Below are 23,414 nucleotides of genomic sequence, written 5' to 3'. Positions count from 1 at the left end.
AAGGAGGGGCGTGCTCCGGGGCTCTGAGGTTATAAATTGAGAGCCCAGAAAGAGAAAGGGTGGTGTTCGGTGTTGGCACGTGGTGAGTAGCAGTTTGAAGAGACCAGAGAGACGGGTGGTGTGGCAGTCTGGAGCAGACAGACGGAGAGAAACGCTTGGGGGCGCAGCGGTGTGGAGGAGACCGCTGGCTGCGTCCGCTGTTGATGGAGATGGGTATAGCCCCAAAGGCCCTTTGGCCCTAAACAGCTGGGAGAAGTAAAGGGGCCCTCTCTACCCGATAACTTTTTCTCTCTTATGTGGGGTTGGGAGATTGGAAGGAAGGTCGAGGCCTAAATACCCCAAATAAAGTAGAGTTTTTAAAATGAGCCCTACAGACATCTTATCTGGTGAGGATATGGTTGCACATCGGATGGCCACAGCTAAGTACAACTATTGATGGCAATATTCTGTCAGCATACGTCACAGTACTTTCTTAGAGAGGAATTTTAATTCAGAACATGGTGCTCTGGCAAGAGATCACACCCAAAGATCTCCTAGGTCTGTGTGATCCAGCTGGAATACAAACACATCTTTAATCCAGGATTCAGAGGCAAGTAGATCTGAGTTTGAAGTCAGCCTGGTATAGAGTTTTTTTATAGTGTTTCAGGGAAAGAAAAGCTTAGCTCCAGGTGTGGTGGCACATGTTTTTAATCTCAAGCAACGAAGGCAAAGTAGTTTGCAGAAGGAAGCACTGTGTATGAAAGTGCTCTCCAATTGAGTGGCAGAAACAGTGGCGAACCAGAAAAAGACTTTGACAGGCGAAGAGAGTGGGGAAGCTACGTAAGGGGTAATGCTAGAGAGAGGAAGAGTTTTACTGGGACAGAAATAAAAAGGAGACAGGAGATTAGAACAGATGGCTGGAGTTAGTTTAAGGCCGAGCAGAACAATTCAGAGGCCTAGAGAAAAGCCAGATTGAGTAAGTCAGCTGGGAGAGGAGTTTGAGCTAGAACAGCTGAGTTGAACCAGCCAGCAAGTTCGGAAGGAATTAGAAAGAGTGAGCTTATTAAGCAGTAAGTCTCAGAGGCTGAAAACATTTTAGGCCTACCTTAGCTGGTACAGAGGATAGAAGCTTCTAGGACTAGGTCTAGTTAGAAGAAGGTAGTAAGTCTCTCAGGCAACAATTGAAACAGGTGGATAGAAGTTATTTTTACACCTTCTGGCACTGTGATGACGGCTAGCCAGAAGAAAGGAAGTTTCCAGCTCAGTTCCAACTTGGTTTGTCTATATCCTTTGACCAAGGCGTGGGCATCTTCAGGAATAACCAACAACAACGTGAGATGATTTATTTTATTTATGTGTATGTGACTATATCTATGTGAGTGTATGCCATGTGTGTGGGTGCCCACAAAGGCCGGAAGAGGCCATCGTATTACCTCAGTCTGGAGTTATGGGCAGATATGTAAGCCGCCTGATATGGGTACTTGGAACTTAGCTTGGGTTCTCTGGAAAAGCAGGAAGCACACAACCTTAAGCTGAGCCGTCTCTCCAGCCCCTGCTTTGTCTTTTTGTTTTGTTTTTAATACAAACACTCATTAACTAAAAACTTTCCTCTTAGAGCTATCTCCTATAGCTCAAAGGTTCTGGCTGTGCTTTCGTTTTCATTTGGTTACAGAGCATGGCTGACCACCTAGGGTGACACCCTTAGGAAAACTGACTCTCTCTCCCCAGACAGCCACCAACTATCAATAACTCCTCAGGCAGGGGTGGGGGCTCATGAGCATCTCCTGCTTCCTGATGTTTTTCTGATGGGTTTGCTTTTGTGAGTGAGTTGGTGTTTTTATTGTATAGCTTTAATTTTTAATTTTTAATTATTAATTATCATTGTGAGTGTGCATGTATGGTATATGTAGCCCATGTACATACCAATACAATAGATTTTCTTCATTTACCTGCTCGGTTGTGTCCTCTTTGATGTCACTAATCATTTTACAGGTATTGTAATTCTTCACCAAGAATTGCACCCATTTTAGTGTCTTTGTGTTCAGTAATTGAGGAGTTACAACCTTTTGGATAATATTCCCCCTCCATTCCTCCCCTTAACTCTCCAAAATCCACATACCACACTCTCCATACTCTTCCAACTTAAAAAATATAAACCCACCAAGTCCAATTTGTGCTGCTCATATATTATACTAAACACACACTATATACTATAAGCTGTATACTCTAACTGTACATACTATGTAATATATGATATATATACTCATTAGTATCGAGACTAAAGGTGTGACCACTGTCTGGCTCTCTGTATTGTCGTTTGTTCGTCTGTCGGTTAGTTATCTTTTTCAGTTTTATTCAGAAATGTCCCCATGAAGACTCAGTCCCCGGGACCACTGAGAGAAGATGGTTAAACTGTTATAACAACAATGACACCAAAACAAAAAAGATAAACACGTTTAAAAACCATTAAAGCCCAATAATACAGCACCAATGACCACAGGAACTGCGGAAAACAATGGAGAGTGCACTATGAAACTAAAAGTTACACACACACACATAAACATCAAATGAATGTCCTGAAGTATAGGGGTAAGGAGAGGGGAGCGTAAGGAGAGGGTTTAATAAGAGAAAGGGCGATGGATAGGAGAGAGGAATGGTATGAAGAGAAAGAGGAGAAAGCAAGAGATTTAATAAAAGACACCTCCCAAGAGGGCTGGAGAGATGGCTTAGTGGTTGACAACAGTACCAGCTGCTCTCACAGAGGACCCAGGTTTGATCCCCAGACCCCCACAAGGTAGCTCACAACCCTCCATAACTCCAGTTCCAGGGATCTGTCTCCCTCTCTCTCTCTCCCTTCCTTCCTTCCTTCCTTCCTTCCTTCCTTCCTTCCTTCCTTCCTTCCTCCCTCCCTCCCTCCCTCCCTTCCTTCCTTCCTCCCTCCCTTCCTCTCTCTCTGTCTTTCACACACACAATGTAAAAGAAAAGGAAAAAAAAAAAAGCCAAAACACTGCTGACAGTATAATAAAAAGAAAAAGGGTGAGACGTGGAGCAGAGGGGAACAACACAGATGAAGTACTGGAGCCGCTTTGTTCTGGATGCTCTGTAGTTGGGATCTGCCAGGTGAAGGCGCCGGAAGGGTTCAGTTGTACCTGAAGACTCCTGTCTTTCCTGTGATTTATGCCGATGTTCAGGCGTCTGACAGATGCGTCCTCTAGAGTTGTGCCACTCCGGCATTTCCCCTTCCTTGTGAACCGGGACCCTTTGCCGGCCACACCCAGCCTTGCAGTCTGTGACTGTGAAGGCTGCGAGTCCTGTGCTGGCTGCTGTTCTGGTCAGAAGCTCTCTCCTGAGCGCACTGGGAAAGGAGGGGCAGACAAAGAGCTGAGCGTGGTCAGGACTTAACTTCAAAGCGGATGAGTAATAAACAACCCAGGAGAGGGACAGGGCTGCGGAGGCTTTGAGTTCTCAGTTGCCATGGCAGTGACCGTGGCAGCAGCGGTTGACCGTCCTCTGATCTCAGGCCTGTCAGGCTCTACAGTTATTCCCAGGTGATGTGATCAGCTCTGAGCTCCTAGTGTAGCCCAGTTTTTTTGTTTGTTTGTTTGCTTGCTTGGTTGGTTGGTTTGGTTTTTCGAAACAGGGTGTCTCTGTGTAGCTTGGCTGTCTTGAAACTTGCTCTATGTAGATCAGGCGGTCCTCGAACTCACAGAGATCCACCTACCTCCTCCTGCCACCACTGCCCTGCAGCGTCCAGTTTTAAATAATAGATCCCCTTTCAACAGCCCTTCAAGACCCGGGGAAGGACAAAACAGACCTCTTCGCTGCTGACCCATCGCTGCTGACCGCTGTCTGAGGAACCACGGTCTCACCAAAACCCACAACCAGCTTGAGGCTGCTGAGCACTGAGGCCTCGTCCTGTGGGCGGGGCTGAGAATCTCTTTCCCACCAGGGCTTCTTCATCTACTGCTGGGGAGCCGAATGGCTAAGAGACGCCTTCTGCACTTCTCGCTGTCCTATCGTGCCGGTGATGGCTGATGTTCTGCTCTTCGTATCTCTGAGTAGACTCTGTTCTTTGTTTTCCGGACTCACCTCAGCACACAGAGGCAGAGCCTCCAATCCACCCCGTTCCCTGGGATTGTGGGTAGGGAAGCCCCGTTCGGCCTGTGTGGAAAGTGGCCACTAGAGGGCGCGGGTCACCTCTGCTAGCCCCGAAGTCTTCATTTGGGAACAGAAGTATAAAAAAGCTCTGGCTCAGTTCATCCCCGGGGAATTTGCCTTTGGTGGCCTCCCTGGACCCTTTGTAATCCCACTGGATCATATGGTATGTCCCAACAACTCACTACTGGGAGGATTGTGCCAGACCACATCTGGGCCAAGGTCATGAGACTTCGCTCAAAGCCTGAGGGTAGGAGACCCGAATATGCCACCCCTGAATATACTTCTCTGGCATATTTTGAGTGACTTATCCTGAGAGACTACAGGCGCAGGAGTGGCCCTGAAAGAAATTGATGACCATACATTGGCAATACATTGGCAGGTACCCCGGAAGGGGCTATTCCAGACTTTTTGGGCAGAGCGACTTTCTTTTTAACAAGACAAATGCTCCTCAAGCTGCAGTTCCGCCTCTGGCTCTTGTAGCGTGTCAGCTGTCTCCCAGGCACCCCGAATCCTGGTTCCCTTCTGGGGCTCAGGTTGCCATGTAAACTCAAGTCATGGGACTCTTGTTCAAGTCTCACAGTTTGTGTGTGACTATGTGCAAACGTTAGATTAAATATGATTTCTCTCCTGTTACTCTGTCTTCCACCCAGCTAAAGAATCTATAGTGGTCGACAGAAGGCATTTTCACTCCTCTCCAGGACTCTCTTGTCGTTCTTGGTCTCGGAGTGGAACAGAATTTGGAACTTGTTCTTCAGGGATCCACTGGCTAATCAGTAGCTGCCCCTTGCTTTCTCGGTTTCTCCCGGAGTTGTCTGGTTCTGGCCCCGGGGAGAGAGGGGCTTCTCTGTGTGCCCTTTAGCTCCCACAATCAACCTTGAGTTCCACTCCCCTTGTTCCTCGTACATGGGCTCCATTTATTTATTATGTATACAGTATTCTGCCTGCATGTACACCTGCATGCCAGAAGAGGGCGCTGGATCTCAATATAGACGGTTGTGAGCCACCACATGGTTGCAATGGATCTCTCCTTCCTCTTTCCCTCCCTGCCAGAGGTGAGCGGGTCAATTCCAGGGTCCTCTTAAGCAACGGAGCTCTCAAAGGCCTGTCAATGATTGACTGACCCAGCCCATCGCCGAGTGACCATGGGAGTGCACAGGGCCCCTGGGTCCCCAGCGTCTGTTTTCTGGAGGCTTATTTCAAGGGAGGGAAGTGTAGGGATAGTCTCCCTAGTGAGACAGCACACCAAAGAGCCACGCACTTTCCCAGAAGGCACGTTCCTGCTTGCATCTCTCCAAAAGGCCATTTGACAGAGGAGCCGGGTTTTTTTTGTTTTTTGTTTTTTTTTTCTGTCTCTAGAAGAGCCATTTAGCCTCCTGCCCCTTGTCTTCTGTTCTGCTCTGAACCATTAGCCATTTGACTATCACTCATTTGCCCGTTCCCTGATATGCTCTATTCACTGACCTACTTCACCTGCTCACCGATATACTCATCCAGGGACCGGTGCCCTCATCCACTCACTAATGCCCTGAGCCACTCTCCACTCACTCATCCATCTACTTGGGTGCTAGGGGAAAGTCCCTCCTCCCTCCCACAATCGCTGATCCTGATGTTGGGCACTGTGACCAGAGAAGCTCTACGTGGGCGTCAAAGACAAAACTTTTGGAGTCAGAGGCACCAAATGCACATCCTCGCTGACCCACATGGCCACGGGCACATTTCTCCACTCTCTCTGGGCCTCAGTTTCCTCATCTTGGAGGGAATTTGAAGAGCGGCTTCAGGATCGATGCGTGTGAAGTGTTTCAGCTGGAAGCCAGAGAGTGGAGCTGAGGTTGGTGGGCCTCTCAGAGACCATGTCCTGGCTTTGCTTGGCCCACTTGTTACCCCGCCTGACCCCTGGTGTGCCCAGGGCAGGCAGGGGCTCATCGAGGCTAAACAACAAGCTTATATTGCTCAGGCAGGTGACTCCACCCCAGACCTGAAATGGAAGATGGTAATCAGCCACCTTCCCACGCACCCCAATCCCTCTGCCTGATTCCCTGAGGAGCACCCGGGGTTTCCTCAGGTCAGTCAAGGTACCTGGAGCAAGACCTGGCTTGCTCCCTCAGCCCTCTGTCATGGCAGTTCCCCAGGCCAGCTGCTGGAGGTGTGAGCGGGCTTGAAGGGTTCATTTCATCCCTAGCTGAGGCGCACTGACCACCAGAACCTAGAGCCCCCCATCCATTTCCCTTCCTTCTCCAGGCCCAGTCTACCCACTTGGACCCAGTGGGGACAGCTCCCTCCAGACCCTCTGTGAGTTTCCTGGAGGCAGGAAGGCCTTCCTGTCGGTGCACAGACTGGTGAGGACCAGGCAGGAGACGGGGAGAGGCAGGAGCATGGCTGGGGTAGGGAGTCTGTGTCGGATGATTGCGTCCTTTACTCCTTGGTAGGCAGCCTGGCTCGGAGCCTGCGCAGCACACAGGGGACCATTGTGGGCTCCTTTAGGAAAACAGATGCTGGCTTGCTTGGGGGATGTGTTGAACTGTGTGTGTGAAACTCTGGGGTGAGCCAGACCGCAGTGCAAATCCTCCGCACGCTAGCCCCGTGGCCTTGGGAAAGTCATGAGTAAAATCTTCGTAGTTTAAGACATACATGCTTAGAACCCGGCTAGAGCTCTATTGTGAGGGAATGGTGACAGCGGTCCATCCTGAGAGAGCCCCTGGCCATTCAGCTCAGCCCAGCGGCCCGCACTGTCTCCTGGAGTGACGACAGGGGGCCCTGGTGAGTTGTGGTGGCACACCTTCTCCCCCTCTCTGATTCGTTGGCTGGGCAATGCCGCCTGCCTTCCAGGTACTGGTATAGGTAGTGGTGCAGACAGGGGCGCCTGCTTTGGAGGAGAAGGCCTGAGATAGGTGGTGGGGGCTTGTGGGAGGCAAGCTGCAGCTACCAGCTACAGCTGCCCCCAGGTTGGGTACTGCCCTGCTGATGCCATGTGGCCGTTGCTGGTCCGGCCCTCATGCCACCTTAATACTTAGCTATTTCTTTCTTTCTTTTTTTTTTTTTTCAGCGCTGAGGGTCAAACCCAGGGCTCTCACACACCATGCAAGCGTTCTACCAGAATGACACCCCTAACCTTGCTCTGTTTTAAGTTCTCTAGAGCACAGCGACTAAGCACTTGTTATTATATGCGGTCTTTTTATCCTCGTTGCCTGGTAGAGCGACTGGCATTGAATGAATGAATGAAATGAATTTCCAGCCCCAGGCAGAGACGTGGCCTGAACAGGGTACACTGACAGCGCACACCATCTTGTCTGGGCATCGCCAAGTGGACATCCTAGGCAGGTGTAACAGGTTGTGCGGCACTGAAGCTGAGCGTTGGCAGGGCCACTCACATCTTAGCATCCTTGAGGCTACAGATCCTTTCCTCTGAGGTGAGGGGCACCCTGTGTGAGGTGGTGCCCACCACTGCCTTTGTGAGCACGGGTTTGTTGTCGTTGGCTCTTGGGAACTCCCACTGCCCTGCTCCCTGGCTCAGCACCCGCTTCTGTCCCGGGAATGGAGGTCCCTCAATTAGGGACTACAGGGCTCTGGGCATAAAGAAGGTCTTCATGATTGCCTGATGACCGAGCGGCCCTTCCACTGGTGGGTCCCAGTGTGCTGCGCAGGGCTGTTGGCTGGAAACCGCACTCCTTCCCTGGCCTGCTCCAGGAGTGTCAATGCCCACGGTTGGCAGGGGCTAGAATTCCCGAGAATGTCATCTCCGAAGCCACACGGTGACTAGACTACCTCACCCCTACTTGGGAACATGTGCTGGAGAAGTGACATCAGAGGTGAGGGAGCCGACGTCTCTCCCTTCTTCCTCGCCATGGTGCCAGGTGAGGCCATCTGGGGAACAGATTCACATCGTCCACATCTCTTTCCTGCTATGAACTCGCTGTGACCTCTTTGGTGTTGCTTGTTTGTCCCAAGTCACCTCGGCTGTAAAACGCTCACCTACACAGAACCATGGAACAGGATTTAACCATAAAGAGAAGTTAATATGGACACATGTCACCCTGTGGACAAACACTGACAGTGTGGCTAAGTGAAAGAAAGCCTCGGATAGATGAGGGATCCACGGTCAGGAAGTAAATTAGTGGTTGCTGGAGGCTGTGGGAGCAGAGAACAGAAAATAGCTGCTCAATGGGCATGAGTTTCCTTGAGGGCTGATGAAAATGCAAGGCTTGCAAGGCATGGAGATGCATGCCTTTCATGCCAGCATCCAAGAGGCAGGGGCCTGTAGATCCAGCCTGGTCTACATAATGAGTTCTAGGCCTGCCAGGGCTACAGAGTGAGATCCTGCCTCAAAAAAAGGAAAAGAAAGAAAAGTGGAACTAGCTACAGATAGGAAGTCACGCAACGTCACTAACGTATGGCGTGCCACCGGGTTGCTCACTGTCAAGTCAGGCAGCTACTTACTCATCGGGCACTTGGAAGGGCTCCAGGAAATGCCAGCTGAGCTCAGAGAGCAGCCTCGGCAACTGTCCTGAGCCTGGTGGCTCCGCACTTCTTGGCCTCACTGGACCCAACTTCAGGAGTCCCAGCAGGATCCAAGGGGACAAGGACAGTTCTTGCGGCATCTGCTTTGCCAGACGTGGATCAAGAGTCCTGTGCCGCAGACCTGCCCTTTGTCCCCATCTCTGACTGCATCAGCGTTACCTGCCTCAGCGGCTGATCTCTCTCTGTCCTGGGTGCTGTGTGGAGAAGACTGGGTGCCCGCAGCTGCCCACCAAGCGCTGCCGATTGTCGAGGGAGTCCAGGCTACAGATACAGAATGTCATACCTGAAGTCTAAATCCAGACTTCCCACTACCTACTCTACCCACTCTGGCCCACCTCACCCAAACCTGTGTCCTGGCCTTGTAGCTCGCAGTGCTGGAGGAACAGCAACACCCCCCATTGCTGTTCAGGGCTCTGCTCCCAGCCTCCCAGCCCTTCCAGGGTCCCCAACTCCTTCCAGGCTCAGGCCCTCTGCACCCCCCGCCCCCGAAGCTTTTCTCAGACTTACATCCACAGCCAGCTCCTTTTCCTGAGAACCTCTGTCATAAACAAGGCAAGGCCCTGATCTGGTCTGCCTCTCCGCCCCCGGCCTTTCTCACCTAAGGGAGCCTCGGTTATAAATATGGGGGGTCACACCTTATACTCGCATTCAGCACCTTTCATCTGGGGTGATCCTGGCTGCTGGGAGGCTAATTAAGCTTCTCCTCGGGAAGAGTGAGTAAGAGCTGACGGTCCCAGCCTGGGGAGCTGCCTGACATACACAGGGCCAGCCCTCCCGGGGAGAAAGAAATGGGGTGAACTGTCATCTTGGGCCGCCTACCTCTCCACATTCTTTGTCATGGGACTTCCGCACACAGATCCCCATTCTCTGGCTTATAATGAAGGCCATTTATTGAGCGCTTACTATGTGCCTAGGGCTTGCTAAACTCCTTCCATCTATTAAAAGTTAACCATTTGGGCCGAGCAGCAGCGCTATTGTGAAATTGCACTCGTGGCTCCCATGGCGGAGCTTGACTCCCGGCTGGCCAGAGGCCAGTGCTTCCAACACATGACCTCATGAGAAGCCCTTCATGCCGGTCATGGAGTCAGCACCTGGGAACTGATAGCTGTTACTGTCAATCTTCAGGATCATGCAACGAGGCAGAATGCTATGCTCTTCCCATTTTCTAGATGAGGCAGCTGAGGCTCGGAGAGATTAAGTGACTTGCTGGAAATAACACAGAACCGGGAGCTGAGTTGCAAAGGTTTGAATTGGGAAGTGATTTTTATTTTTATTTTTTAAAGTGTGTTCTCCCAGTTCAACAGGCCTGGAGTCCATTGACCAAAGGGCTTACTTTGCATAACACTGGAGTGGTGGGGGCCCTGGCCAGGAACTGCCCTCTCTTCTCTCTCCCTGATGGTGTGCTGGTGGGCTTCATCATCTAATACATTCATCCTAACCCCCCATTCTTCTGATGAAGAAAGGGACTGTGCAAGGCGACAGGACCGATGGGAAATGCTCTGCGTTGAAGTCTGAACAACAAAGAGGCAATGGCTGGTGCTTACCCTATCCTCCTCTCCAACTTGGCATGGGTGGCCTGTATCAAGCGTCCTTACAACAGCATTTGTGGGTGCCATGGGCCAACCTGGCCAACCCTGGGATCGTTAGGGAGATAAATGAACAGGAGGGGTGGGAGGTGAGCCCAAGGAAGGGACAGTGTGTCCCCTCTCTGCCCTCCAAAGTGCTTGGAGCAGGGCAAAGGCAAGGTGGCCATCCTTTGTGGCCCTCCTCGCATGTTGTAACTGTGACACCAGTACCAAGCACAGGACAGGTGCGTAACGGTGTTCCCTGGAGAAATGGATACCAGACAAATCATGGAATGCATGGATGGGAAGATGACCTTATGACTTCTTCTTTTTAAAAAATAATTTATCCTTATTTTCTGTACACTGGTGTTTTGGCTGCATGTATATCTGAGTAATGGTGTCAGATCCCCTGGAACAGGCGCTATGGACAGTTGAGAGCTGCCATGGAGGTGCTGGGAATTGATTCCCGGTCCTCCAGAACAGCAGACAATACTCTTAACCACTGAGCCATCTCTCCAGCCCCCGACACTTTGTTTTCTTACCGCTGCGCAGCACATCTGGTTCTGTCGAATGTGATCCTCCTTTAGACTTCGAGGGAGGGCTTAAACAAACCGGACGCAGTCGGTGAGAAGTTCATGGTCCATGAGCTTTTGGCCGGGGTTCCTAAAGATAGCGGGTCCCCTTGGGTGTGGCAAAGATCTCAGGATCCAGGGACCCTTCTTAAGGGAAAGGTCCCTGAGTACCAGATGTCTGGGCCTTGCCCGTTTGGCTTCTCTTCCTGTTCCCACAGCTTTGGCCTTCAGCCTCTGCATGGGTGGCAGTGCTCTGGTCCTCTCTCATTGCTCTGCTTGCCATACCCAGTACTTTCCTGGGTTCTCTCCAGGACCCTCCTACTCCTTCCTTCTAGTCTTCCCTTTAGGATTTCCCCAGCTTCCCCAACCCCAGTTTAACTCCCAGATGCTTCTGGATTTGCAACGAAGCCAGTGGGCCCACCATCAACTGAAAATGCCAGGCAGGGTGAAGAGTTGTGCTTGCTTCTTTAACCGACTGAACGCCACCACTTAGCAGCACAGCACACGACAGACCACAGGCTGTTTTCCACTTGTGATTATAGGAACTTCCTGAAAAAAAAAAAAAAAAAAAAAAGTATTGTGTTTATTGCTAGTGGGGGGGAGGGGACCCAGAAATAAAATTCAACCCTGGGTTCTACTGAATGAACATCACTCTTGCACCACCTTTAGAGGTGAAAGCATCGTAGGTTGGGGACTATTTGTGGTTCCCTATTTATAAATGGCTTCTGTAATATTTCCCTTCCTAAGAATTTAGAAACTTTTTCCAATTGAGGCTGCTGAGCTGGCTCAGCTGGTAGAGGTGGTTTGCAAGTCTTGATGACCTGAGTTTGGTCCCCAGAATCCACGTGTTGGAAGGAAGGAACCCAGTCTTGAAAACTGCCCCGACTTAATGCAAGCACGAATGTGTGTGTGTATTATAGTCTCTTTCGCACACACATATACTATTTAAATATATTTTCATAAGTATATTAAAACATTTTCAAGGGGCTGGAGAGATGGCTTAGCAGTTAAGGACATTGGCTACTCTTCCAGAGGACTCAGGTTCAATTCCCAGCACCCACACGATAGCTTACAACCATCTTTAACTCCGGTTCCAGGGGATCTGAAAGGTCCCCTGGTGGCCTCAGAGTGCACTGCACGCACAGGGCACACAGAAATGCAGCAGGCAAACACGCTCATACACACACAATTTAAAACGTTTTCGCATGCAGTCTTAGGTTTATGAGCCTATTCTGCTAAGAGCCATGTGGGTGGAACTTTGTCAGGCTCACAGTTTATCCTCTGGGATAAATTATGTCCACGGGGCATATTGTGTACTGGTTGTGTATGACAGAATCTGGGCCTGGGGTAAATGAATGAGCTGTTTTGATGCTTTGATGGCTCCGCGTGCGCTGTTCTGCACACCGACCGCTGGAGGGCAGTGTTGCCACGTCCATCGCCCAGCCTCGGGTGGCGGGAAAGACCCCGGGAGGTGGGCGGCTGTCGCGGGGAGAGCGGCGGAGCGGCCGCGGCCTGGTCCCCAGCGGGGGGCCGTGGGAGGCGGAGGCTCGGAGCAGCCCAGGGGCCCGCAGAGGTCCCGGAGCTCCGGGCGGGCCGCGCTGCCGCTCCGCCGCGCCCGGGTCTGGAAGGTTCGCGAGGCTCCGGGGCGCAGGGGAGGAGGCTCCGTCGGGCCGGCCGGGGCGGGGTGCCAGAGAGGGCGGCGGAACCTTGACCGCGGCCCCGGAGGCAAAGGGCAGCCTCCGCGTGATGACTGCGCGAGCAAAACAAGCCGGCCATCTTGGCGCCCTTAACCCGCTCCTGGCCGCCCCGGGCCTGGCTAGGGGTCCGGCCACTGAGCTCTGCGGCAGGCTGGGATTTGGAAATCGAAATGCCAAGGACGCGGGGAGGAATTTCTAAGAACGGCCGAGGTCCTGGCACGTTCCCCGGCGTGTTTGGAAATGCTGTCAGTTAGCCCTTAGCAGGCAGGACCCCGGCTTCAGTCAATGATTGGATTTGCCTCCTCGTTCATTTTGCCCTATATTCAAAGAGCCTTAAAGTCATGGGTGGTTGAAATAGGTCAGAGCGATCATCAGGCTGTCGTCTGGTAGCCCAGTGTCAGGGTCTGAGCGAGGTGGTATGACCTCAGGGCATACCAACCCAGGGTCAAGGACTGGCTGGCTGCTCCAGTGCTGTCTGTGGCCAGCTCATTTCCAGTTTCTCAATCGTTCTGATGTCATCTGAAGAGCCGAAGACCCCACCACCCATCCTGTCCGCCTAGTTTACACATCGGGGTCGTTCTATTATTTGTAGTTGTAAGGTTCTAGCATATTGTGTTTTTCTGTCAGTTCTTCAAGGTCTATATGAGATCAGTCCCACCAGGAAGCCTTCCACTCCCCACCACCACCACCACCTTGTTTCCAGTGAATTTTGTTGTCTCTTCCTGGGTGGCTCACCTTCATACCATCATCCATGGGCCTCCACTACCCTCCTCAGTCTTGGTGGCTGCACCCTCCCCATCTGAATCCGGAGGACTCATGACTGTCAGGTCCATGTGAAATTGGTCTTCCTTACTAGGTATGGGGGAAAGGATCCTTGCAAGAGAATTATCAAGCGACTGAATGCGTTTTAATCTGGGTTTGGGCAAGGTTCACAGATTGTTTTGAACCTTGAGCAAGGGAATATGTAATGGTGTTATTCTTAAGCCCTGCAATGGAATCCTTTTGTGTGCTTAACTATTGAAAGACGTTCTGAGTAGAAATGTCCAGGCGCTGTAGGAACCGAAACCCTAGGTGTGAAAGAGACTGAGTAGATGAGGTAGGTTTCGGAGCCCCTCTGTGTTCCTCTGTGCCTCAGGCTGTGAGCAGTGGCACGACAATCAGCCTGTCAAAACCAGGACCAGCTGAAGACTAAGACGGCAGTTCTCAACCTGTGGCTTTGTAACCCCTTTGGGGTCAAACGACCCTATCAAAGGGGTCACCTGAGACCACTGGAAAACACAGATAGTAGCAAGCCTACAGTTATGAAGTAGCAACAAAAACAGTTTTATGGTTGAGGGGGTCAGCACACCATGAAGGACTGTATTAAAGGGTACATTAGGAAGGTTGAGAACCACCGGCCTGAGAGCTTGGTAGGACTTGGGGCTGAGGTCACAGGCAGAGGCGGGAGAGATGTGACCATAGCAGCTTGGAGAAGGTAGATGCCGATGGAGTGATCCTTTCTTTCTCCTTTAAAAAGATGAAGCCCAAGAAGCCCAGAGTTCTCCCGTGAAGGACTCCTGAAAACTCTTTCATGCTCCAGCCACAGATGATTTGCTGAATGCTCATTAAGGGGAAAACAAAGAGGTGGTTTTGTTTATTTATTTAAGGGGAAAAATAAATGAGCTGTGACAAAACAATTTGAAACCAGGCCCCTCTGAGACCTGGGCTTTCACTTCCTTGATGGGAAGTAAAACAGAGAATGAATCCCCCCTCCAAATAAAAGTGAAGTTAATGATCAGACAGCTCAAGCCCTGGCCACATCCTGTGTCAGCTGCCTCCCTCCCAGGGCTCACTGTTTATAGCTGCTGAGCCCGTCCTTCGCAGCCTAGAGCAGGTTTAACTCTTTCCTCCCTGCCTCGGGCAAGCCCACAGGCTGCTCTGACTGCAGCCTCACAACCTCTGCGGTTGACATGGCCTCAGTAAGGGGCGGCTGTCCCTACGCCTGTCCATGTGGGAGTGTCCCCCGTCGCACCTGCCTTTCAGCTTCTGGCCATGTGATTAGTTAGCCTACGTTAGATTGTCCCCTAGAAAACCCACAGTGTCCCCTTCCACTTTTTACCCCTCCATGGGGGGAGCAGGTAAGTCCACTGTCATTGCAGATTCCTGCAGCCTTTGTGGCCTGGTGGCCTCTGAGGGCTGCATTCTGAGGGATGTAGGCACAAGTCTTTGGTGGGTTCTGGGCCTGATGGGGAAGCAGTATTCTGTGCATGTGTCTCTACGTCCGTCAAAGGTCTTCGGTATGTCTATTTCTTCCAGAAGTCTATGTAGTCAGTAGTAGGTCGAGGGTCCTTACTAAGCCTAGTGAGGACTTCCTGTCATTCCAACAAACAGCTTTACCTACAGAGCAAAGGTTAGGCTCTAAAATGAGCCTGTAAAATCAGAAAAAGCAGCGTTAAGCGCCTTGACCAGCGTTACAAAGCTAGTAGAGATGAGATTCGATAGTAGAGATGAGATTCGAAGTCAAGCTTTCTTGTTCCCAAACCTGGAGCCTCAGCCCTTGCTCTCAAGGTCTCTCAGAGATTGCTGTCTTCCCTGGAGCCAGTTTAGAAGGTTTAGGATAATCTTGATAGCGCTTTGTATAGGTCTCAAAGCCCTTTCTAGATTTGTTGTGCGCTCTCCCCGCTTTCTGCCCGCCTAGGGGAAGAGACAGCAGGTGGAACTGCCGTAGCCCTTCTACCCTGCCTTCGCTAGGTCTTGTGGACAGTGGTTTTAAGGGCAGGATGGGATAGACAGCAAGTGTCTTGTCCTTCATCCCTTCATTTGACTGGCATCAGGCATTCCAGTAGGGACGCAGATGTGGTTGCCACATCTGTTGTACCTTTGCTCTTGTCCCCTCACCTTGTCACTAGCAGGGACCTCACCTGAGGTCACAGGCTAAAGCTGGCCTTACAGGATGCCACTCACTGTGTGGCCTGAGGCAACTGGCAAAAACTTTTAAACTGGCTGTGAAGGCCTCCTGCCATTATGCAGGCCATGGTTACTGACCATGGAAGCATAGCTCTGGCCAGGTCCTTTGGGTGGTCCCTCCTGTCCTTGAAGGCACGCTGTGCTGCCCCCTGCTGTGTGGAGGCCGTCATGGCTTTCTTGCCAACCAGGGTCAATAATAGCCTTTCAGTACACCCCCAAATCAATCCAGTCTTTGGGAATGAGTTAATCTGCTTTGGCTCTACTTTCTTTGTGCATGCATGCATATCTGTGTGTGCATGTGTTGTGTGTTTATGTGATTCAATGCCACCGCTTAGAGCAGGCAGTGCTGTATTCAACAACTTGCAGCTCTCATCCTCCATTGTGACATGTCCTAGACCTCTGGGAAGGATAGTAGCCATGGCTTCTCCAATGCCTGGTAAGATGAAAGATACTCAGAGCAGTGTGCCTTTCTATTTATTTTTGATGTTTACGAAAAATCTTCGATAGCCAGGCATCATGGCTCACACCTATGATCCCGGCACCGAGGCAGGAGGGTAGCCATGAGTCTGCGGCCACTTTGAGCTACAAAATGAGGGACAGGCACTGCCTGAAAAATAAAAGCAAGTGCTTGCTTTGGCAGCAAATACACAGAGAACAAAAACCGAGAGGGAAGAAAGAGAAAAGAGGGGGAGCACCCATAACTTAGAGTACCCAAGATGGGGGAGTTCTTCGGCTAATAGTTTTAGAGGCTACGGCTGCCACCTGCAGAAAACAACCCCACCAGCCACACCACTTGGCAATACTTACCAGTGACAGGTACCCCAGAATACTAAGTTCTTTAGCCTCACACCCTGTGACGTGGAGTCTGTGTGATTCTCCCCATTTCCCTGAAAGAATTAAGAGTTTGCCTTTTGCTGAGGAGGTTAAAAAGTTCATTGTGTCTTAAAATGCATTGAACCAATTGAAGAATAAAGTCACCGAACTTAAAAGCAATACGAAGATTAAATGTGCTCCCCTTCCTGCCATGGCCCAGAGACCTTGAGGGAAGGGATCCCATCCTTGGTCCTCACGTAAGAATGAGGAAGGGTTTAGGAACCTTCCTGGCCCTGGGTAAGGCTGGTCCTGTCCCTTCTCTCCCTGACAGATATTTCTATGGCCCCATCTTTGAGAAAGTATGTATACAGGAAGCAGTCTGTTGTAAGATCCAATAAGACAGTCAGTTGAGTTAAAAATAAATTCAGCTTTATGAACTTAAGATACCTAGTTCGGGACAATTTTAAACACACACGGGAGGCAGAGAACTATTAACAAACAAACAAAAATCAAGAAAACAAGGGCCCGTTATCCAGCGTCAGCATCACCAGCTCACAGCCAAGCTTGTTCATTTACAACCCCAGCCACCTCCTCCCTGTACTAATTTTTTTTGGTTTTTGTTTTGTTTTGAAATGTTGAACCTACACAGTGAAACCCTGTCTCGGAAGACAAAAAAAAAAAAAAAAAAAAAAAAGGTTGGGAAGGCCTCCTGCATGTTAAGCACATGCTATATGTTATACCAGTGAAGCCGTGAGCTACATTCCTAGCCCCTCTTAAGAAATCTTATATATCAGATCCTATTCTACATTAAAAAATAAAAATAAAAGAAAACATCCGCCCTAGAAAGAATATCAGGATGGACTGTCAAGGCTGGCTTGGTGGACAAAGGCACTCTGCCGCCCAGCCTGCTGACCTGAGTTTGCTCTTTAGGACCCTCAGAGTGGAAGGAGAGGACTGACTCCCACAGGCTGGCCGCTGACCTCCCTCTCCCTCCAAAATAAATGCAATAATTAACAATAATGAAAGAGAATGCTGGTATTTGGACCTTTGACTCATAATGTCATCCATAGATGGGCCAGTCTCTGCCTCTGTGCAGAAATACCTGGCTAGCCAGGCTCTAGAGGTAGCGTAGAGGTAGTGCCCGCCCTCAGCCCACTCCAGCTGCACATCTCTGCTCTGACAGGCCTTGGGGGTATGGTGGTGCTAGGTCAGTATGTGCTGAATTTCACGTGAGCGCAAACACACACAAAGGTGGGGTGCAGCCATGATGAGTTAATGAAAGGAGACTAGGGGGCAGCTCCTTGTACCCCGCCAGCTACTCAGATACCGTGGCTTTGGGCGGTTGTCCTTGGCTTTCCCTTCTTATGTTCTACCTACCAGCTGCCCAGGCCTCCTCTGGGACCTGCTTGTCTCTCTTGCTTGGGATACTTGACTGTGCTCCAGGGGCTCCATGGAGTCCTCCTTGGTGGGGCTTCTTGGCCTTGTCAGTTGATTGCTGCTCAGGGCACAACAAAAGTTGACTGGCTTGCTTGGGGGCCGCAGGGCGTCACACTCATCAACAGTGTGTCAAGTACTTTGCTCATCTGTCCTTAGGCAGCCCTGGGAGACTGGTGTCATGGTTACTGTCATTCACAGAGGAGACTAGGGGAGGGCAGGTAGGTCCCTTGCCTGCCTAGGAAGTTGCAATGCTAGGATTTGAACTCAGCTTGTAACATGATGATTCCCAATGTTTAGAGTCATTTAAGAAACTGGGACAACTTGACCTCTGACCAGGGCCATTACTTTTTGAGGCCCAGTCTGAAAAAGCTGAAATTGCTGTACACTTTTCTTGTTGTATCCACATCTTGAGAACAGATAAAGGTCTGTACGTGCTGCTTAGGAGTACATATTTAGATTGTCAAGGCTCTAATTTCCTACTTTGCCTTTCTTTTGTGTGTGTGATTAAAAAATAGTTTGAGTTGGGGCTTCTAAGACTGACAGGCTTGAAGTTTGGCAGTGATAGGAAGACAGGCTACAGCCTAGACATCCCTCCCATACTTTTTGTCACATCTCCCAGCTTGAGGTAGATGAAACGTGACATTTGGCATGGACAGAATCAGGATCAGATACTTTAGAATTCTTGGAGGAGGGTTGGCCTGGGCCCTATTTTCTTTATCCCAGTGGATCAGAGTTCAGCCCATATGCCTTTCCCTTGGCTGAACTTTGGAGGGGCAGTTTTAGATGGCTCACGGAGCCATCTTTCTACTGGAAGCCTGCCCTGTCAACCAAACGCAGCCTGGTTCAGCAATGCTGTGGCCTAAACAAAACCCTTACCCGTCCACTTGTGCCTGGTGTGCCTCTGCTCTCTCACGGCTCTTGATGTCCAAAGGAGGTAGAGGAGTGGGCAGGCTGTGTTTGTTAAGGAAACTGGAGAAGAGGCAGTGGCAGACCAAAAGAAGAGGGGCAACAGAGAGTGAGGGAGCTCCACCCACCAGAGGGGCCAGGTCAGTGACTTCTGAATCCTCCTGGATTTTCCAGATACAGGCATGGAGGATAAATTTCTACAGCTGTTTGCCAACCCTTGCAAGGGGAAAGGCAGGGCTGTCTTTATTCCAAGGAATGTCTAGAAATCCATTGATTTCCTCCATGTTGTTTCCAATTGCTGGGATTTCCCTGGGTTTGCAAAGAGATGGTATGCCAGTCCTCCATAAACTCCCAATTTTCTAGTATGGTAGTTCTGCACGTTAGGTTAGCCCATGCTCATGGCCTTACCCTCCAAGTCTAGCACAGGTACAGCAAGGAACTGTCCACAGGGTACCATGATGAAAGCTGCCACCCATGGGGTGCCATGACGGAAGCTGACCATGTCCATGTTGAATGGATTGATTTGGGGCCTTGCTTTTGGAAGACAAGCCCTCACTCTACAAATGACCAATGGTGGGAGTGACTTGGGAGAATTGCAGGAAAAGCAAAGACAAGAAAGGAAATGGGCTTTCCTAGGACTGTCCTTGCTCAATGTTTGGAAGAGTCTGAAATCCCCCCTAAAAGCAACAAGTCTCCAGAACATTCCTGAGAGTATTTAGTTAAGGATCAGAATTCTCCAACCCTCCCTGCTTCTCTCCTGAGTCTGCTATCCTAGCCTTTAACCTGTTTGTTTTACATTCTTCTTTTTCAGGGTATGTATAACCGTCTCCCTCCTTTATCATTCTCAGGTCCTTCCCCATCTCACTGGTTCTTCTAGCCTATGTCCCTGCTTTGGCCTGCCTTATTACACATACATATGGATTCTTGGGTGATTTATTTTGCCTGCTTCTTGAATTTATCCCTCCCATTTCTGAGCTTTTGTTTTCTTCTCCAGTGTCAGTTCTTTCCTGGGGGCTGTACAGCATTTCTTGCTGCTCATCTGTTTGAGTGGAGCTGGCATGGAGGACTGGGACCAGCAGGTAGGGGCCATGGTGCCAGAGATCTTGGGTGCCTGAAGAGGCTCCTCCTAGCCCTGATGCCCTGGAAGAGGAGCCTTCAAGACTGGCTGATGCTGGCTGCCAGCCCCTGGCCAGAGGTGGGGACAGATGGCATTTCCTGCTCAATGTGTGGCCTGGGCCCCACTGCTTGGAGAGTCCCATAGATGGATGGGTGAGGATTAACAGGGCTCACAGGAAGAGACTGGGACTTAGGGGTGATATCCTGTTGGGAAGATATCATTTGCATATCGAAGATGAGGGAGAACTTGAAGCAGAGGGGTCTGTCTCTTAAAGGAGTCTGGTACCTTCCCTGATATATGCTGACATGGTTCTTGCCTCTGGGCTGATCTGTTGAGAGGACAGGCATGTTTTCATGGAGCTCAGACCTTTTTCCTTCCCAGGGCCCCACTGCTGGTCAGCGGGCATTGTGAAGGTCAAGGCTACTGGCCACTGGGAAGCAACTCAAAATCCATCTGTAGGAGGCTCTGAGGGTCAGCTTAGGCACTGATGGAGGCAGGTGGCTCTTCTTGATGGGTGTGGTGGCAGAGAAATCCTAGAAGTTGCAACCGCACCCCTCCTTGTCTGGAGGGTAGGGGAGTGGCCTGAGCCCTGCTCCCCAGCTGTCCAAGGCAAATTGACTGGAGTCCATCTGGCTGTCCCCACCGGCTCAGGCTCGCTTCCTATCCTGGAACACCAAAGCTGTTGGGCCATGCTTCATGCAGACTTAGCACAGAAGGATCAGGCTTCTACATAGGCACACCTGGAGCCAAGCTGCAGCAGGAGTGAGGTGCTATTGGGGTACCCAAGAGCAGTCAAGGGTACCATAAGAGTACCTTGTCTACCTACGTTCTGTGTAATGGTGGCCACATGCTTCCCTGATGAGTGTCATTTAGGGCCTCCTGGCCACCTCAAACGTGCTTTTGTTCTCTTTCCAGAACCTGTCCCTTCATCATTCTCCAGGTCATCAATGCACAGTGTTCGCTGTCACTCTAGAATACATTGCTTATCTTGGCTTGCATGAGCCTCGAGAGTCCCCAGGCCCTTATTCTTAGACTCTGTGCACTTGTTTCCTATCTGATTCAAGGCCGGCCTTCCTCCCCTGTGTCTGCATCTGTCAGTATCCATATCAAGCACACTCTCAACAGTGGGAATGACTGGGACATACATGATGAGTTTTCTAAAACCTGCCCTTCGCTGGGGCAGAACTGGAGGCCAGGACTCAGTGCCTGATGGAGGATCAGAGGGAAGAATTAGGGTCCCAGCGGTCCCTGGCCCTCCGTGCCTGAGCCCAAGTGCAGGCTCTGTCTGTGCCTCCACTTCCTACGCCTACGACCTCCCCCGCCTTGCCTCTTCCCACGCATGGTGTTGTATAAATATTTATGCCCCCAGGAATCTTTCCCCAGCTGCTTCCCTGGTCCCTGTGAATGCCTGTTCTCTCACCTAGCAGCAGATCTGGTTGCGTTTGTTCAGACAAGGGCAGGCCCCGGGACAGAGAGTGCAGTTGGCAGAAGCAACATGGAAGAGGTCACAGGGATGTGACTGAGGCCCAGCCACTTTCCCTGTTGGCTGGCTTCTGCAGCCAGCCGCCCCCACCCCACCCCAGCTGTCCATGGGCAATTTGCCAAGAGCTGTGGATCCCCCTTGTCTGGCTCCGGAGATTCCTGCTTCTTGAAGAAGTAAGTGGCTCTCAGGGTTGGGATCTGTGGCATCCTAGCCTTTGAGACAGCAATAGAGCCAACTGGCTGACGCCAGGACAAAATAGTAGCTTCGTTTACTTTTGAGCACTTCACAGCTTAACTAAAGTATGGGATGGTCTCCATAGGCCCCGAAGACTACCCTGAGATCAGAACAAGGTTCTGCTGGCAAATCTCCATATTGGGCACCTCTTACCCTTTTCTTCCCACTGGTTCCTAACCAGTAGGAGTACAGAGTTCCTTCCCTCTTCCTTGGTACCCTGGGAGCAGGAGCTTGCTAGAGAACCAGGCTGGCATTTGGGTTCTGACAGGCAGGCGAGGTGCTTTCCCCACATTCTCATATGCCTGTTTTAGCCTTGAGGGCACATTTAAGCCTTGAGGTTCAGTGCTCCCATGTGCACGAGGGTTTCCTCTTTCAGCCTTGGGTGGTGGCGGCCACAGAAGTCAAGCTCTGGCTTTTGCTGGTCCAGCTGGGGGCCTCTGAGAGTCAGCCATAGAGTGGATATTGATCTTTCCTATAGACAGTGGGTATAGGTCACCTGCTGCCTCCCTCCTGACCTCCCTGCCTCAGTTTCCCCTTTCTGTCAGAAATAATAAGCACATATTTCGTACCTGCTTTCAAATGGCTGAGAACAGGTTTTAGAAAATCATCAAGGCACTTTCATTTAAAAAAAAATTTTTTTTTCTAGTTATAGGAGCAGGGATGTGACTTGCAAATTATCAGGGACTATGGAGAATGTGGCTCCTAATGCTTAAAAAAAAAAAAGCCTTTCATATGCATCCTACCCTAGGTTTAAGTCCAGTGACTGCAGGTGGGTGCACTGGACTGGGTGGGGATGAGAGACAAAGGCTGACCAGGTCTCCACGCACCCACAGTGGTGCCGGAAAAGAAAAATAACTTAATCTTTCTTCCCCACCCCTTTGGGCACGGGAGGAACGCTCATACCAAAGGTGCCAGGTGTGACCACAGTGCTGGGTATTCACGGTACAGTTTAACCACCCTCCCAGGCATCAGAAGGTGAAGCCAGGGGGCTGTGGCTGGCTTTGGCCTCACCCGGGGGAATGTTTAGAGAGAAGGGTGGGAAAGTGCAGCCGAGGGCGGCACGAGTTTCTGCTGCCTGCCTCTCCAGCCCCCCAAAGAAAGACAAAACCCAAATAAAGGCTGGACCTGGAAGACATTAATACACCGGAGCTGGGGCTTCTGTGCACACAGCCACCCCCTTTCCCCTTTCTGTTTCTATAAGTGGCTGAAATAAATTTAGTGAAACTACCCCACCCATCAGAGGGCCCGAGGTTTCAGAGCAGTGGGATTTTTCACCGAGAAAGCTCTTCATTTTCTGAGCTGAGAGCTTTTTTGTTTGAATTCTGTTGGAATGGAATGCTTTCAATTTAAAATAATTACTTTACCACAGTCACCTACTCCTCACAGATAAATGCTCTGATACTGTAAAAGGCTTGCTAGAAAGCCGGTCTATAAACGCTCGCAGCTTAAAATAGTGGACCGTGTGGGGCCAGGGCCTTGGTGGATCTGCTGGGTATTTATTGCTGGATTATTGTGTGTGTGTGTGTGTGTGTGTGTGTGTGTGTGATGTCTGAGCGTATCAGCCAAGGCCCTGTCATCTGTCAGGTAGGGAAGTAAGCTGGTTATGTCAACAAAGCAGAGGATCACTGGATCTTCACCTTCTCTTTGCGAGTACTAGCTAAGGGCCGACCACGTGCTGGACACTATGGCAGGCACTAGGGACTAAGCGAAGAGCAGAGAAAGCTTTCATGGCATGTACATCCTGCTGGGAAGGCAGATGTTTAAAATGCTACATGAGTAAGACAGCTAGCAAGAGCTGTCATGCTTCTATAAATATCGTACATATTTCTATAAATTAGTAATAAAGACTGCAGATAAAGATTTAATTACAGGAGATTAAAAGCTGGGAAATAAAGCTGGGCTTGGTGGCACACTTGGGAGGCAGAGGCAGGTGGAGCTCTGTGAGCTTGAGGCCAGCCTGGTCTACAAAGCAAGTCCAGGACAGCCAAGGCT

General features: G+C 50.6%; 1 long non-coding RNA gene across 2 annotated transcripts; it reads right to left on the bottom strand.

Annotated features, from left to right (window-relative positions):
* Positions 1–465: 465 nt before the first annotated feature.
* Positions 466–9,462, bottom strand: LOC132655270 (uncharacterized). Of its 2 annotated transcripts, none has more exons than XR_009593022.1 (3): positions 9,160–9,462; positions 8,572–8,913; positions 466–8,106 (listed from the first exon to the last, which is right to left on the bottom strand). It is a non-coding gene; the product is annotated as an uncharacterized LOC132655270 (long non-coding RNA). The 2 variants fall into 2 exon arrangements; XR_009593023.1 differs by having other exon boundaries at positions 9,288–9,462.
* Between the last annotated feature and the right edge of the window lie 13,952 nt (positions 9,463–23,414).

The sequence above is a fragment of the Meriones unguiculatus genome, chromosome 7, assembly GCF_030254825.1.
Source record: "Meriones unguiculatus strain TT.TT164.6M chromosome 7, Bangor_MerUng_6.1, whole genome shotgun sequence".
Taxonomy (NCBI): domain Eukaryota; kingdom Metazoa; phylum Chordata; class Mammalia; order Rodentia; family Muridae; genus Meriones; species Meriones unguiculatus.
This window is presented reverse-complemented; position numbering and strand designations above follow the sequence as displayed.